Source organism: Ovis aries, chromosome 18 (genome assembly GCF_016772045.2).
Source record: "Ovis aries strain OAR_USU_Benz2616 breed Rambouillet chromosome 18, ARS-UI_Ramb_v3.0, whole genome shotgun sequence".
Lineage (NCBI taxonomy): Eukaryota > Metazoa > Chordata > Mammalia > Artiodactyla > Bovidae > Ovis > Ovis aries.
In genome coordinates this window covers 44,453,179-44,470,650 of record NC_056071.1, presented here as the reverse complement: position 1 = coordinate 44,470,650, position 17,472 = coordinate 44,453,179, and the positions used below count along the sequence as shown (strand labels likewise).

General features: G+C 38.8%; 1 long non-coding RNA gene across 1 annotated transcript; it reads right to left on the bottom strand.

Moving 5' to 3' along the window:
* Positions 1-405: 405 nt before the first annotated feature.
* Positions 406-9,697, bottom strand: LOC132658090 (uncharacterized). The gene is made up of 4 exons (XR_009597107.1): positions 8,488-9,697; positions 7,506-7,623; positions 6,806-6,992; positions 406-3,611 (listed from the first exon to the last, which is right to left on the bottom strand). It is a non-coding gene; the product is annotated as an uncharacterized LOC132658090 (long non-coding RNA).
* Between the last annotated feature and the right edge of the window lie 7,775 nt (positions 9,698-17,472).

Genomic DNA, 17,472 nt, shown 5'->3' with positions numbered 1-17,472 from the left:
TGGACTGTAAGGAGATCCAACCAGTCCATCCTAAAGGAGGTCGGTCCTGAGTGTTCATTGGAAGGACTGATGTTGAAGCTGAAACTCCAATACTTTGGTGACCTGATGGGAAGAGCTGACTCATTTGAAAGGACCCTGATGCTGGGAAAAATTGAGGACAGGAGGAGAAGGGGATGACAGAGGATTAGATGGCTGGACGGCATCACTGACTCAATGGACATGAGTTTGGGTAGACTCCAGGAGTTGGTGATGGACGAGGCCTGGTGTGCTGCAGTCCATGGGGTCGCAAAGAGTTGGACACAACTAAGCAAATGAACTGAACTGATCGTATGATCCAGCTTGTAATCTCATGCCTAGAGATGTACCTAAGAGAAATGAACACCAGAGTTCATAAACAAAAAAATCTACTTGCATGCATTTAGTAGCTTTAATCCTAATTACAAAGACAAAAGCCCCCAAACTGAAAACAACTCACATGCTCTTCATCGAGTGAAAGATAAACAAATTATGATACATCCATATAAATGGATTACTCCTTAACAATAAAAAGGAGCTACTCATACATGCAACAAAACTGATGAATTTCAGACACCCTGTGCTAAATAAATGAAGCCACATTCAAAAGGCTATATATTGTATGATTTCATTTACATGGAATTCTGCGAAAAGGAAAGTTATAGGGACTGAAAACAGGTCCTTGGTTGCCAGGGGCTTAGGAGTGACAAGGGTTGACTAGAAAAGAGCAGCAGGGGGGAATTTTTGAGATGGTGGAACTGCACTGCGGTGGAGTTCTAGCGGTGGTTCCAAGACTATATGTAACTTTGGCAAAAATTATAGACCTGTGTGCTAAAAAGAGTGGGTTTTACTCCATGTGACAAGATTAAGTGACTTTCCCAAGGTCATTAGACTAGTCTGCATTGTTTCCAATATTGAGTAGTTCTATCTCTACCTCTTTCTACCTTAGGCTCTAAAGATATTTCAGGCACCAACAAGCCAGTTCAATTCAGTTCAGATACATTTTGTTGAGTCATGGTTCCCACATGACTAGAGGAAAGAATGACCCTGAACAACAATGGTTTAGTGGGTTTAGAGTGCCTGGAGGAATTGATTTGGAGGTCGTTTAAATGGTGTCTTCTCCCTCTTAAGGATCTCTTAACGGAAGACAATAGGCCCCAGCTGCTGCTGCATTCGGATTTCTCCTTTAAGGAAAGAAAAGGAAAACTAACTTTTTAATGAATTCTAACCATGGTACCTGAAGAAATATGAGAATAAGAAATTTTACATATATTATCTCATTTTCTCATCACAACAGTTTTCTAAATCAAGATATTATTATTCCCATTTTATACACAAGAAAACTGAGGCTCAAAGTGATTAAGTAATCCACTGAGAACGAACTCAAAACCCTCTGTACTTAACTGGATCCCAACTTATTTGAACACAGTTGACTCATAGACTTATTATTACCTTTTCTTTCCTGTTGCAGAGTCGTAAGAATTATCTATACCCTGAATATGAAGCTACATCTATTTTGAAGGAGGAAATAAGTGTCTTTTTCTAATTTGCGCAAAAGTGCTTATGGGGTCTCAAGAGTCAGCCATGACTAAAGTGCACAGGCCCCCACCGCTATATGGGCAAATAGTGGATCTGGAGTATTTTCTTGGTGCTGACTGCCCTCACATGTAAGTGATCATGGTGCCTCTCTCTATAAACCACCCTCATCTCCTGTAGCCTACCTTCCTTCTGGCTTCATGGATGAGAATTTCAGCTGGTATATCTGGGAGACAGATTCTCTGGAGTCTGGGGAGGCAGGATGAGTAAGCCAGGAGGGAAGAAGCAATGGATAAAAAACTTAAGGAAATGATAAGGGTAAGGGCAATGAAATAAAACAGTGAACCACCAGGAAACTCTCATTGTTTGTCTCATGCATTCACTTTGTTAGAATTTCAGAGTTTGCTTCCCATAGAAAAGCTAAGTTTCTGGTTAATCAATTTGGTGAATTAACATCCAGGCCAGAGTCATCCTCTCTAACCTATTTTATCCCCATTTTTATTCCTGGAGAAAAGTAGGGGTCAAGTTGACGATAAACTTTGTGACTGAATGTTTTTGTCTGCCATGTAAAGATCTGAGTTGCTTTTAGCTATAGTCTTCCAGGCAACTCTCCTGGGGTTCCATCAGTCTCTATTATTGACCTGCCCCTCATGGAGTAGAACTGGACCTGAATGAAATAAGAGCACTGTTTAAGTTGAAGTTCTATCCCAGAGCCTGGAGGTAAGAATGTCTGTGGTAGTAGTAGTGTGTGTGTTTGTGCTCAATAGCTCAGTTGTGTGCGACTCTTTGTGACCCCACGGACTGTAGCCCACCAAGCTTCTCTATTGGTGGAATTTTACAGGCAAGAATACTGGAATGGGTTGCCATGCCCTTCTCCAGGGGATTTTCTTGACCCAGGGGTCGAACCCACGTTCTTATGTCTCCTGCACTGGCAGGCAGGTTCTTTCCCCCGTGCCACCTGGGAAGCCTATAGGCATTAATGTTGTTCACCAAATATTTCCACACCTCTTGAAATATGTTAGGAATGTCCATCCTCCCCTTTCTGGTTTGATTTGGTCTGGTCACGTGTCTAGTCCTGGCTTATGAATTGTGAGCTGAAATTAATTGAGGCACATCTTGACCCAGTATTGAATTGTCCTCTGGCATGGAGATGGGCAGTATCAGAGACAAGCCTGCTTACAGCCTGGATCCCTGAGTGACTACCTTGAGCAGAGCCCCCTGCTGATCATGAGGGGCAAACTGTTTTAAGCCACTGAGATATGGGGCCTGCTTGTTAACCACTGCATAATCTATTTTGAGTGATATAATTCTTTTATGGTTTTGTATAATATTTTCAGTTTTTGATGCTTTTGCAAGTTAAGAATTAATAATTGATGACCCATATTCTGGTTGACAAGGAATGTTCTCACAGAGTTTCATACCACTATCATACAAAATTTCATAAAACAAAAATATGGCACTGTGTTTGAAACTGTCTAAAAATAAACTGTCAAAAATTAACTTGATAAAATACTATTAAAGTAGGAAGACAATAAAATTAATTGTTTATCCATCAGATTAAGAAACCATCAGATTAATTAAGCTTTTATATATCTCTAATACCATGTTCCTTTAGGAAAAAATTATGTTCCTTAAAAAAAAAAATTCCTTTAAGAAAAAGAAATTTGGGGCTACAAATAAACCTTTTATATTGACTAAAACAAGTTTTCTTTACTTTATTAATCTTGATATTAACTATCACTTTGTCACTTATAATCTGTTTGGTGTGTTGCTGCTGCTAAGTCACTTCAGTTGTGTCCGACTCTGTGCAACCCCATAGACAGCAGCCCACCAGGCTCCCCCGTCCCTGGGATTCTCCAGGCAAGAACACTGGAGTGGGCTTCCATTTCCTTCTCCAATGCATGAAAGTGAAAAGTGAAAGTGAAGTCACTGAGTCGTGTCCAACTCTCAGTGACCCCATGGACTGCAGCCCACCAGGCTCCTCCGTCCGTGGGATTTTCCAGGCAAAAGTACTGGAATGGGGTGCCATTGCCTTCTCTGTTTGGTGTGTTGGAGGCATTCTAAAAATGAAAACAGATAAATAAATTAAAATTTTATTTATTTATTTTAATTGGAGGATAATTACTTTACAATATTTGGTGGGTTTTGCCATACATCAGCATGAATTGGCCATGGGTGTACATGTGTCCCCTCCAGACTGAACCCTCTTCCCACCTCCCTCCTCGCTCTGTCCCTCCAGGTTGCCACAGAGCGCTGGCTCTGGATGCCCTGCTTCATGCGTCAAGCTCGCCCTGATTATCTGTTTTACGTATGGTAATACTTATGTAATACCATATTTACATATGATAATATTTCAATGCTATTCTCTCAGATTATCCCACCCTCTCCTTCCCCTACTGAGTCCAAAAGTCTGTTCTTTACATCTGTGTTTCCTTTGCTGCCCTGCACATAGGATTGTCAGTACCATCTTTCTAGAGTCCATGTGTGTGCATTAATATATGGTATTTATCTTTCTCTTTCTGACTTACTTCACTCAGTATAATAGGCTCTAGGTTCATCCACCTCATTAGAACTGACTCAAATGTGTTCTATTTTATACATGAGTAATATATTCCATTGTGTATATGTATCACAACTTCCTTAATCCATTCATCTACTGGGGACATCTAGGTTGCCTCCATATCCTAGCTATTGTAAATAGTACTGCAATGAACATTGGGATACATGTATCTTTTTCAGTTCTGGTTTCCTTAGGGTCGTGGGCTTGCTGAGTTGTATGGTGGTTTTATTCCTAGTGTTTTAAGGAATCTCCACACTGTTTTCCATAGTGGTTGTATCAGTGTGCATTCCCACCAACAGTGTAAGAGGGTTCCCTTTTCTCCACGCCCTCTCCAGCATTTATTGTTTGTAGACACTTTGATGATGGCCATTCTGACCGGTGTGAGATGATACCTCATTGTGGTTTTGATTTGCATTTCTCTGGTAATGAGTGATGTTGAGCATCTTTCCATGTGTTTGTTAGACATCACAGATAGATTCTTAAATGTATAAAAGAAAAGCAAAATATTAAAATAATTAGAGCTGTGAGATTCTGTTTCCATCTTTTAAAAATAAAACTAGATTTTTAGGGAAAATATATTCACAGTGAGACTTCTTTTTAATTTGCTTTAACTTTAAATCTTGCCAACATGTACAGTACTACTTTGAAGCTGTTCATCATCCTTAAAGAATACATTTTTATTTTTTATCTGATATGTCCTTAAGTAAACAGGAGTATGTATGTTTCTCTTAGACAACAAGAATATCCTGATATTCAAATTAAAAGACCCCACAGAGAAAGTCCTTAAACATTTACTCATATTCTCAGAGCTGCGTGGATCCTGCTTTTCACAGACTTGCTGTATTTCACTGATTCTAAGATACTTCTTAAAATTTTTATTTTAACATTTATTGTTTTCCACTAAATTGTGGAACTATCATTCTGATATTTAATATTTTATATCTTGGATTAACATAATTTTTATTTCCTTAAAGGCAATTTAATTCTTCTATCTAAATACCTCTAGAATTTTTATGTTTTATATTTAGCAAATATTTTTCTTGTCTTCTTTTATTATTATTTATTTTTGGTTGCACTGAGTCTTTGTTGCTGTTCTTGGGCTTTGTCTAGTTGTGATGAGGAGGGCTACTCTTTGTTCTTCTTGGGGAGCCTTCTCCTGTTGCAGAGCACACGCACCAGTGCATGCAGGCTTCAGTAGCTGTGGCTCACAGGCTCATTAGTTGGGGCTCACAGGTCCTAAAGCTCATGGGTTCAGTAGCTGTGGTGCATGGGCTCTGTTGTTCCATGATATGTGGAGTCTTTCCGGACCAGGGATCGAAACTGTGTCCCTGGCATTGGCAGGCAGGTTCTTATCCACTGTGCCACCACAGAAGTCCAATATTTAGCAAAACACTCCAAAATATAGTAGCTTAAAGATGCAATGAATTATTATTTGTCATGATCCATGGGGCAGGTAGACAGTCTCTTTGCTGGTTTCTTGTGGCATTGTTGCACAACTGCAATCAGCTGGATGGTCATCCGGACTGAAAGATGCACAGTGACCTTACTGGGGTGTCTGGCAGTTAGTCCTGGCTGTCAGATGTGGAGTCTCAGTTTTCCTCCACGCAGCCTCTTATTCCCCTATTAGATTAGACTGAATTCTTTTCATGGCTGGGTTTCCTCTTAAGGCCTAGGGTCCAGAACTCACAAAGCATCACTTCCATCATGTTCTGATGGTCATTATAAGACACACCCAGATTGAAGGGGGAGGGAAATTGTTGAGACAATTGAAGAAATATGAATATGGTCTGGATATTAGATGTACTAAGGTAGTATTGATCTTATTAAATGTGATGTTGGAATTATGGTCACCTTTTCTAAACAAAGAAGAAAAAAGGACTATCAGATATATTCACTCAAGTAGGAGACTTCCCATTAAAATTAATGCAAAGCAGAAGGCACTAGAATAACATCTTTTAAATGCTGAAAGGAAAGAAATTGTCTCATTAAATTGTATACACTAAATATGTACAGTTTTTTTGTAATGATAATTATAGTACAATAAAGTAGTTTAGAAAGAGATTATCAACCTGTAATTCCATATAAAAATATTCTTCAAAAAAGAAAGCAAAATAAAACATTTTCAAACCAATTTAAAAAAATGACAGACTCCATTGCCAGCAGACTTGCACTCCAAGGAATGTTAAAACAAGTTCTTCACACTGAAGGAAAATAATACCAGATGGAATATGGGATCTACACAAGAGTAGAGACTGCTATAAATGGTAATGATGAGAGTATATATAAAAGATAATTTCCCTGGTTTAAAATGTTATTTTTAAATAATAGACTATTTATTTATAATATATAGAAGTAAAATGTATGACAATAGCAGAAATAGCATAAAGAAAAAATGAATTATATTATTGTTAGTTCTTTACATTGTATATGACATATTATAATATTTGAAAGTAAACTATGGTAAGTTAAACATGCATTATAAATTATATTATTTATAAGTTATGAACTTTAGGGAAACCATTTATAAAGAATTAAAGTAGATGAAACAATGTGATTTTAAAATGAAATACTTAAAAATGCTCAACTACCAAAAGAAGGCTGAGAAAAGGGGGGGAAAAGAACATAGCATAGAGAGAACAAATATTAGATTAATAGCAGTCTTGTAAAATTAAACCAAGTGTGTTAAAAACTTACTTCAAATAGATATGGTCTAAACATCCCCGGTGGCTCAGTTGGTAAAGAATCTGCCTACCATTCAGGAGACTTGGGTTCAGTCCCTGGGTCAGGAAGATGCCCTGGAGAACGAAATGGCAACCCACTGCAGTATTCTTGCCTGAAAAATCCCATGGACAGAGGAATCTGGCAGGCTAGAGTCCTGAAGCTGCAAGAGTGAGACATGACTTAGAGACTAAACAAGAAGACAACATCCCCGTAAGAAGGCGGAAGTCATCAGTCCAGATGAAAAAGCAAGATCTAACTACATGCTATCTATACGAAAAAGATTTATATACAGTCACAAATAGATCAAAAGGAAAAAAAATAAAAATGGGGCTCTGCTTCTTGTCATGGCAAAGTAGTTTCTATTTAATCAATCTTCCACAGATAACTATAAATTCTAGACAAAATATAAAAACATCTACCTAAGTATCCCAGAGAGTAACAAAAGCAGGCAGAACCTAGAAGGGAGTCAACATTTGGAAGAAGAGGACATCATTGGAAAAGTTTCAGACTTTTATGGGTTTTTTTTCTTAAAGAGAGGCCACAGTGGAAAACGAAGCTCAGAAGCCCACAGAGCCTCTACAAGGAATCATTCACAGTGAATGAAATCCAACATTACCATGTAGAAAAAAGAAAAATGAGACTCATATACAAAAGATAAGCAGTGGATACTAACCCTCAGTTCGGTTCAGTCGCTCAGTCATGTCCAACTCTTTGCGACTCCATGAATCGCAGCACGCCAGGCCTCCCTGTCCATCACCAGCTCCTGGAGTTCACTCAGATGGATACTAACCCTAGGATGACCCAAATGTTGAAATTAGCAGACGGATTTTAAAGCAACTTTTATAACTATGCTCAGGGATGTATGCTTATAATGTATGAGTATGCTTGTAATAAATGAATATGCCTGTAACAAATGAATAAGTAGAAAATTCAAATAAGAGCCAAACGGCAAGGCAGCAGCTTGAGCACATGGTAAGGTTGTGGGGCTTATGGACAAAGTGAGTTGGAAAGCCCCGAAGCAGAGGGAGTCCAGGCTAAGTGTTAAGTTTAGCTCGTGATGCTTATTGTTACAATCAATAATTTGCAGTTGCCGGTTCACCTGATGCAGTCCTATCCTCTTAATCCAATTTCTTAAGACTCCTCTCTGCTTATGAACCTCTCAAAAACATTAATATTCTAAGATGGGATAAATTGAGTCATTATTACAGAAATGTCAAGTTAACGTTGCTGCTGTTTCAAGGTCCAACAGTGGGTCTCTTTTCCACTAAAAGGTGTGATGATAACTAGAATACCAGGACTGTGCTTATAAGGCTTGTGCCTTTAACTCTTACCTATAGTCACACTGATTGTGACAAGAGAAGGATCTATGATTGTGACAAGAGAAGGATCTATGAACTTGGCTATAAAATGTCTGAGATTATTTTCTGCTGCTATAGGCACCAGAATGATAATGTTCGATAGTTGACCAACCCAATGCCTAGTGAAGTTAAGCAACTTCTGTTGGATATTTTGCAGCCTCAGCAGCATGGAAGATGCTGACTAAATAGGTATCAAATTGCTTTCGTCTTTGAATAGAACTTTCCCTGGGTTCTCTGACCAAGCATTACATGCCCTGCAAAAAACACTGAATGGTATCATTGCACCTAAGCATTTACCATAGCAACCAATCTGTCAGACGTGATCATGTATGAGAGGACCTTCTTTCTCCTTCTTGAAGACGTGCTGGAAAATAGCAGCTAGCCAAAGAACAGAGGGATCATCATGGAGTTATTAATGTCTGTACTCATTGTGTTGGAAAGTAATCTTCAGCCTGATTTCCAAGACAAAAGGTAAATCTAGACAAACTAGTAAAAGAAGCGTTTTGCTGATTTCAAAACTATGAGATTCAGCTAAAGGATATCAGAAGAAAAGATGATATGGTTTCCTTTTACAGCACTCTCCCTAATCCCCTGGAACAATGAGGAACATATTATTAACTATTTAACAAAGTGAAAATCTTTCGGTCATGTCCGACTCTTTGCAATCTCATGGACTGTAGCCCTCCAGGCTCCTCTGTCCACGGGATTTCCCAGACAAGAATACCAGAGTGGGTTGTCATTTCCTTCTCCAGGGCACCTTCCCGATCCAGGGATCGAACCCAGGTCTCCTGCATTGCAGGCAGATTCTTTACCGTCTGAATCAGGCTTCCCAGGTTCTGCTGGAGGGAGAAGTCAAGCCAAGCAATAATGACCTGTGTTTGGTTAGCTAGTGAGACAGGTAGAAGAAACTCTGTTGAGACAGTTTGTCAAAAAGTATGTTATTCTGTTGAAACTTAATCAAGGCGTCTGTAAATTAATGGACTGATTATGCTGGTAAGGTGTTTGCCACTCTGTTGTCAGAGTGGTTGGACCTCTTGAATGCTATAACCAATCTAATGGTAAGAAACAACATTATTCAAGAGGAAACATTTTGGTAGTCATGCCAGAAGCAATAATAATCTTCACTGAATGACAGAAAAAAAATTTAAATGGAAAGTTCACTTCTGCTTGTTTCATGATCTAATAGAGCATGAAAACAAATCTTTGTGTTATTTGCTCACTTATGGTCTCACAGGTCACTGAGGCTCTGCTTTAAAAAAAGAAAAAATCTTTTTTTCTCTGCTTTTCAGATTGTATAATTTCTATTGATCTGTTTTCAAGTTCTTTGTCCCTTTCTTCTTCTGTCTCCAATCTTCTCCTCAGCTCATCCAGTGACTATTTTTCTCCTTACATATATTGTAGCTCTTTAGTTTCAGGATTTTCACTTGACTTATAAAATAGCTTTAATTTCCCTAAAGTTCCCTGTTTGGTTTAGTTATTATTAAAATATTTTAATTTGTCTTTGAATATATACATATGTATTATTATATATATTTACCTTTTTAAATGTACTTTTCTGCAGATTCCAACATCTTGGTCATATAGAATTCTATCAACTGCTTTCTCTTTTGACCTTGGAAACTATCTCCTATGTCTTCACATGTCTAGCAGTTTTCTATTACAAACTGGCTATTATGAATAATACATCTTAGAGTTCCTTTGTCTTTCTGCTAATCTTCCTTGAAGAGTATTAGTTTTGGTTCTCCCAGGAAGTTAAGTTACTAGCTGATCCCCTTTGAACTTGTCAAGTATTGATTTACACTTAATAGGCATATTTATTTGCTCTTTTCTTTGCAGCCAAAGATGGAGAAGCTCTATACAGTTAGCAAAAACAAGACCTGGAGCTGACTGTGGCTCAGATCATGAACATCTTATTGCCAAATTCAGACTGAAATTCAAGAAAGTAGGGAAAACGACTAGACCATTCAGGTATGACCTAAATCAAATACAGTGGAAGTGACAAATAGATTCAAGGGATTAGATCTGATAGACTGAGTACCTGAAGAACCATGGACAGAGATTCTTGACATTGTACAGGAGGCAGTGATCAAGACCATCCCCAAGAGAAAGAAATGCAAAAAGGCAAAATGGTTGTCTGAAGAGGCCTTACAAATAGCTGAGAAAGAAGAGAAGCAAAAGGCAAAGGAGAAAAGGAGAGATATATCCATCTGAATGCAGAGTTCCAAAGAATAGCAGGGAGAGATAAGAAAGCCTTCCTCAGTGATCAATGCAAAGAAGTAGAGGAAAACAATAGAATGGGAAAGACGAGAGAGACTTTCAAGAAAATTAGAGATACCAAGGGAACATTTCATGTAAAGATGGGCACAATCAAAGACAGAAACAGAAGCAGAAGATGTTAAGAAGATGTGGCAAGAATACACAGAACTATACAAAAAGATCTTAATGACCCAGATAACTATGATGGTGTGCTCACTCACCTAGAGCCAGACATCCTGGAATGCAACGTCAAGTTGGCTTTATGAACCATCACTATGAACAAAGCTAGTGGAGGTGATAGAATTCCAGTTGAGCTATTTCAAATCTTAAAAGATGATGCTATGAAAGTGCTGCACTCAATATGCTAGATAATTTGGAAAACTCAGCAGTAGTCATAGGACTGGAGAAGGTCAGTTTTCATTCCAATCCCAAAGAAGGGCAATGCCAAAGAATGTTCAAACTACTGCACAATTGCACTCATCTCACATGCTAGCAAAGTGATGCTCAAAATTCTCCAAGCCAGGCTTCAACAGTACATGAACCGTGAACTTCCAGATGTTCAAGCTGGATTTAAAAAGGCAGAGAAACCAGAGATCAAATTGCCAACATCCATTGGATCATAGAAAAAGCAAGAGAATTCCAGAACAACATCTACTTCTGCTCATTGATTATGCCAAAGCCTTTGACTGTGTAGATCACAACAAACTGTGGAAAATTCTGAAAGAGATTGGAATACCAGACCACCTGACCCGCATTCTGAGAAATCTGTATGCAGGTCAAGAAGCAACAGTTAGAATCAGACATGGAACAACAGACTGGTTCCAAATTGGGAAAGGAGTACATCAAGGCTGTATATTGTCCACCCTGCTCATTTAACTTATATGTAGAGTACATCATGAGAAACGCTGGACTGGATGAAGCACAAGCTGGAATCAAGATTACTGAGAGAAATATCAATAACCTCAGATATGCAGATGATACCATACTTATGGCAGAAAGTGAAGAGGAACTAAAAGCCTCTTGATGAAAGTGAAAGAAGAGAGTGAAAAAGTTGGCTTAAAACTCAACATTCAAAAAACTAAGATCATGGCATCCAGTCCCATCACTTCATGGCAGATAGATGGGGAAACAATGAAAACAGTGACAGACTTTATTTTGGGGGGTTCCAAAATCACTGCAGATGGTGACTGCAGCCATGAAATTAAAAGACGCTTGCTCCTTGGAAGAAAAGCTATGACCAACCTAGTGAAGTGAAGTGAAGTTGCTCATTCGTGTCCAACTCTGTGATCCTCTGGACTGTAGCCTACCAGGCTCCTCCGTCCATAGAATTTTCCAAGCAAGAGTACTGGAGTAGGTTGCCATTTCCTTCTCCAGGGGATCTTCTCCACCCAGGGATCTAACCCAGGTCTCCTGTATTGTAGGCAGACATTTTACCGTCTGAGCCACTTGCATATTAAAAAGCAGAGACATTACTTTGCCAGCAAAGGTCCATCTAGGCAAAGCTATGGTCTTTCTAGTAGTCATGTATGGATGTGAGAGTTGGACTATAAAGAAAGCTGAGTGCTGAAGAATTGATACTTTTTCTCTGTGGTGTTGGAGAAGACTCTTGAGAGTCCCTTGGACTGCAAGGAGATCCAACCAGTCTATCCTAAAGGAAATCAGTCCTGAATATTCACTGGAAAGACTGATGCTGAAGTTCCAATACTTTGGCCACTTGATGTGAAGAACTGACTCGTTGTAAAAGACCCTGATGCTAGGAAATATTGAAGGTGGGAGGAGAAGGGGACAAAAGAGGATGAGATGGTTGGATGGCATCATTGACTCAATGGACAAGAGTTTGAGTAAGCTCTGGGAGTTGGTGAAGGACAGGGAAGCCTGGCGTGCTACAGTGCATGGGGTCACAAAGAGTTGAACACAACTGAGTGACTGAACGCTACCTTGGTGTGTGCATGAGTGTTAAGTTGCATCAGTTGTATCCGACTCTTTGCAACCCTATGGACTGTAGCCTGCTAGGCTCCTCTGTCCATGGGATTTCCTAGGCAAGAATTCTGGAGTGAGTTGCCATTTCCTTCTCCAAGGAATCTTTTCAACCCCGAAATCAAACCCACATCTCTTATGTGTCCTGGATTGGCAGGCATGTTCTTTACCAGCAGTGCCACCTGGGAAGGCCAATCTTTTAGTCCTGTGACATTGCCTTTTTTTCCAAGGCAAACTTTCCTTTGATAGAAAGCCAGCGGTGTCCACTCAATCTATTGAACTTGTTGAGAACAAACCTCCAAACTCTCCTGCTTTTACATTCTTTCCAGGTACTGTTTTTCTGCTCAGCTCCTAGGAATCTTTCCCATGCATCAGCATTTTGAGAATTGGGTTGTGATTTGAATAGCATTTAAATGCAAATTATGGTCTTTCCTCTCCATACCCCAAATCCTCTGCAAGGTTCCTCTGTCCTGGAATTTCTCTAATGTAATTTTCCAGATGTTTTTGCAGCCTCTAACTTCATCCTCTAATACCTCAATCTGAAAACACTGGGCTTTTCAGCCCTGTGTGTGATCTGAGTAGTGCTCAGTAAACTAGACTGGTAAACTTGATTTTCATGCAGTGAGTGGTTCCATTAAGGACTAGAACCCCCTTCAGTTTCTGCCTGCTTTTGATCACTTTCCAGTGCCTTCAAATATAATTACATGTGTGTATTTGTGTATGTGTGTATGCACTGTCAAGAGTTTATTGTTGTTATCTGAGACTTAGTCTGATATAAGCTACTTTCCATTACCAGAATTAGAACTCCTATTCGAGAATATACACTTAAACAAGCTTTTAAGATGATTCTTTTATACGGTAACATTTGGGAGCTGCTGTCTTAGATAAACTTCTGTTTAACTTATCCTTTAAAAAGTCATCTTCACTGCCAAAAAGAATTTAAACTTCTTAGGTACATTAGTCACACTCCTTTAATGGTGAAAGTAAAGTCCTACAAACATAACTGTGCTCTTCCCCACAATGTGTTCCTTGTTACTACATTTTCCCAAAAGGACTGGAATCTGTTTGTTAAAAATCAGAGAGCATGGTAGGAGAGTGGGAAGAATACAGTGTGGTCCTTGGTTGTTAGGTTTTAAGTGTGATAATGCCTATGGTGTGTGCACAAAGTCTTTTCAGTTGTGTTCTTTGCGACCCTATGGACTGTAGCAAGCCAGGCTCCTCTGTCTATGGGATTCTCTAGGCAAGAATACTAGAGAGGGCTGCCGTGACTTCTTCCAGGGGATCTCCCTGACCCAGGGATTGATCCCATGTAATGTCTATGGTACAGGTCTAATATCAAAATTGCCCTAGAAAATCTTATAAAATGATGACAAAAATTTGTGTATGTAACTTGATACAATAATTTTTATGCACATTAAAGTTTGAGAACTACTGAGCTAGACAAAAAGGGTAATTGGAAAAAATTCTCTAAGCAATGAGTAGACATTCAAATTATCCTGCTATCAAAATAACTACAAAATTAGGAGATATAAATGGAGGGGCAGGTAGAGAATTCTTAAAACTCCCTGTTTGTCTAGGCTGTGACTTCTCTTGTGTTTTAGTCTGTGAAGTGAAGTGAAGTGAAAGTGACTCACTGTGCCCAATCTTTGCAACCCTTTAGAATTCTCCAGGCAAGAATACTGGAGTGGGTTGCCTTTCCCTTCTCCAGGGGATCTTCCAAACCCAGGGATCAAACCCAGGTCTCCTGCATTGCAGGTGGATTCTTTACCAGCTGAGCCACAAGGGAAGCCCAAGAATACTGGAGTGGGTAGCCTTTCCCTTCTCCAGGGGATCTTCCTGACCCAGGAATCAAACTGGGGTCTCCTGCATTGCAGGTGGATTCTTTACCAACTGAGCTATCAGGGAATCCCTTTAGGCTGTGACATGCTGGCAACCAAAACTTAGCTCTGCTACTTATTAGCGATATAATCTTCAGCAATTCACTTAACCTTTCTGAACCTTGGTTTCCTCATCTATAAAAGTTGGGAACCGTTCTCTTGGAATATGAATGCCAAATTGTCCAGAACATTTCTCAGGATATTTCAGAAGAGAGGGTGCAGGACTTTCAGTTTATCTAAGAGTATTCCACAAGCTTTGTTCTCAAAAGACCCAGGCAAACTCATTTCTGATTGGTTTAGATTCAATCTATATTCTCCCAAAACTTCTGAAAAATACTTTTATTTATTTATTTCTTTCTTTTTGGCTGCGCTGGGTCTTCGTTGCTGCACACGGGTTTTCTCTAGTTGCAGCAAGCAGGGGCTGCTTTCCAGTTGTGGTGCTTGGGCCTCTCGTTGCAGTGGTGCCACTTGTTTTAGAGCACAGGCTCTCGGGCATGAGAACTTCAGTAGCTGCAGTATGTGGGTTCAGCAGTTGTGGCTCCCGGGCTCTAGAGCACAGGCTCAAAAGCTGTGGCACGTGGGCTTAGTTGCTCCACTGCATGTGGGATCTTCCCAGATCAGGGATCAAACCTGTGTCTCCTGCACTGGCAGGTGGACTCCTCACGACTGAACCACCAGGGAAGCCCCAATACTTTGTTTTTAAAGGGAGCAACTTAAACACATAGTAACTTTTTGAAAACATAGAGTTTCCTGCTCACTTTCCCAAAAGAATGCAACTTGATGGATAATTTATAAGAGACTTGGGCAACAGAAGAATAACCATGATCATGACAATTACATTCTGGAAAAGGCTTAAAATAACGATTATAGAATGTCTAGCTCTGATATATACCACCTGCTATTCTGGAAACAATCAGGGGCAGGTCTATAATTTCCATATAGGATTCAGTGAGAGAGGACAATCCTGTGTGCCTTCAAGCAGATGGGAGGCAGGGCTATGGAACTACACGTACACATGATAATAAAAATCAACTTGCCATATCAAAAGCTGGAAGGAGTTTTTAGAGATTGTTGGGAAATAAGTGAGGCCCTGCCAAGGCTTCTCACTTTGTGCTTTCCTTGGAAACAATGGCAGCCAGAAAATTGTGGAACAACATGTTTAAAATATTGCAAGAAAAAAATACTGCACACCTATAATTCTACACCCAATGAAAATATCTTTAGAAAATGGAGATTAAAATAAGGACATTTTCAGGTATGCAGAAGCTGAAAGAATTTATCACCATCAGACCTGCACTACAAAATATGTTTAAATTATTCAAGCAGAAGGAAAATAATACCAGGTGGAAGTATGGATCTACTGAGGAGTACCTGAAATAGTAATTATGTGTGAAATAGCAAAGTCTTTTTCCCTTAGTATTTAAATCTCATTAAAAGATAATGGACTGTGTAAAACAAAGGCAATACACATTTACTATGGAGACTATGATATGCTTAGAAGTAAAACATATGATGACAATAGCATAAAGGCTAGAAGGCGAAGGGCTGGAAGTATGCATTTGTGAGGTTCTTATACTGCACATAAAGTGGTATATCACTGGAAAATAAACTGCGGTAAGTTAAATGTTAAATCAGCTACTGAAATAACACAACAAAAATTATAGCTAAGAAAGCCAAAAGAAGGAGATAAAATGGAATCATAGAGAATACTCATTTAGTCCAAAAGAAGACCAAAAGAGGGAAAGGGGAATAAAGGAGCAGTCTCAGATAAAATACAAACAGTAAGATGGTCAATTTAGCCCCAACAATAGCGATAATCACATTAAATGCAATTGCTCTAAATACTGCAATTAAAGGCAAAAATCGTGGAGTTGGACTAAAAGGAAGACTCAACTATATGCTGCTTACAAGAAACCACATAACTATAAAGGCTAAAAGTAAAAGAAGGAAAATAGATATATGATGCTAATACTAATCAAAGTAAAGCCATAGTAATATCAGAAAAAGAAGAGATCAGAACATGGAATAATACCAGATATTTAAAACGTTCATTTCATAAGGGTAAAATGTTGAATTCAAGAGGACATACAATGCAAAATCCAAAATTTTTTGAACCTAATAACACAGCTTCAAAATACATGAAGCCAGAGCTGATAGACCTGTAAGGAGAAACCCCCCAAATTTTATAGCTGAAGATTTCAATACTGCTGTCTTAATAATTGATAGAACAAGTAGCCGGAATAATAATAAGAACACAGAAGATTTAAATAGTAACTATGAAGCAAATTGACCTAATTGACTTTTATAGAACACTGCACTCACCTTTAAGAGAATAAACATTCTTTTCAAATGTACTCATAGATTTACCAAGAGAAACCATATTCTGAGCCATTAAACGTCTCAGTAAAAACAATTCAAGTCACACAAAGGAAGTATACGACTTTGATCAGTCAAATCAAGAGTACACAGAATCACAGCAGATTACGAGAGAAATCAGCAAGAGCAAGATTGCTGGGAAATCCTCAAATGTTTGGACATTAAAGAACATTAATCTGTGTAACCCAAGAGTCAAAGAAGGGTTCAAATCAGAAATTAGAAAATATTTTAACTGATTTGAATAATGAAAGAAGAAACACAAACTATCAAAATGTATAGAATACAGGTAAAGCAGTGCTTATAAGGGAAATTTGTACTACTAAACGCTTATTTAGAAAAGAAGCTCTCTGAATTGTGACTTCCAAAAAGATAATGTTCACATCCTAGTCCCAAAAACTTGTGAGCATTACCTTGTTTGGAAAAAGAATCTTTTGTAGATATAATTAAGGATCTTGAGATGAGGATATGATTATTTGGGTAGGTTCTGAATGCCATTATAAGCATCTTTATAATAGAGAGGCAAAGAGAAGCACATTCAGAGGAGAAGTCCATCTGAAACAAAGTTTGAAGTAATGTATTCAGAAGCCAAGAAATGCCAGCAGTCATCAGGAGTTTGAAGAGGCAAGGAACGGAATCTACCCTAGAAACCCTAGGAAGAACACAAACCTGCGAACCCCTTGATTTCAGACTTCTGGCCTGCAGAACTGTAACAGCAAAATTTTTTATTCTTCTAAGCCTCCAAGTTTGTCATAAATTTTTTACAGCAACAAGAGGAAACTAATATAGTCTCAAATTA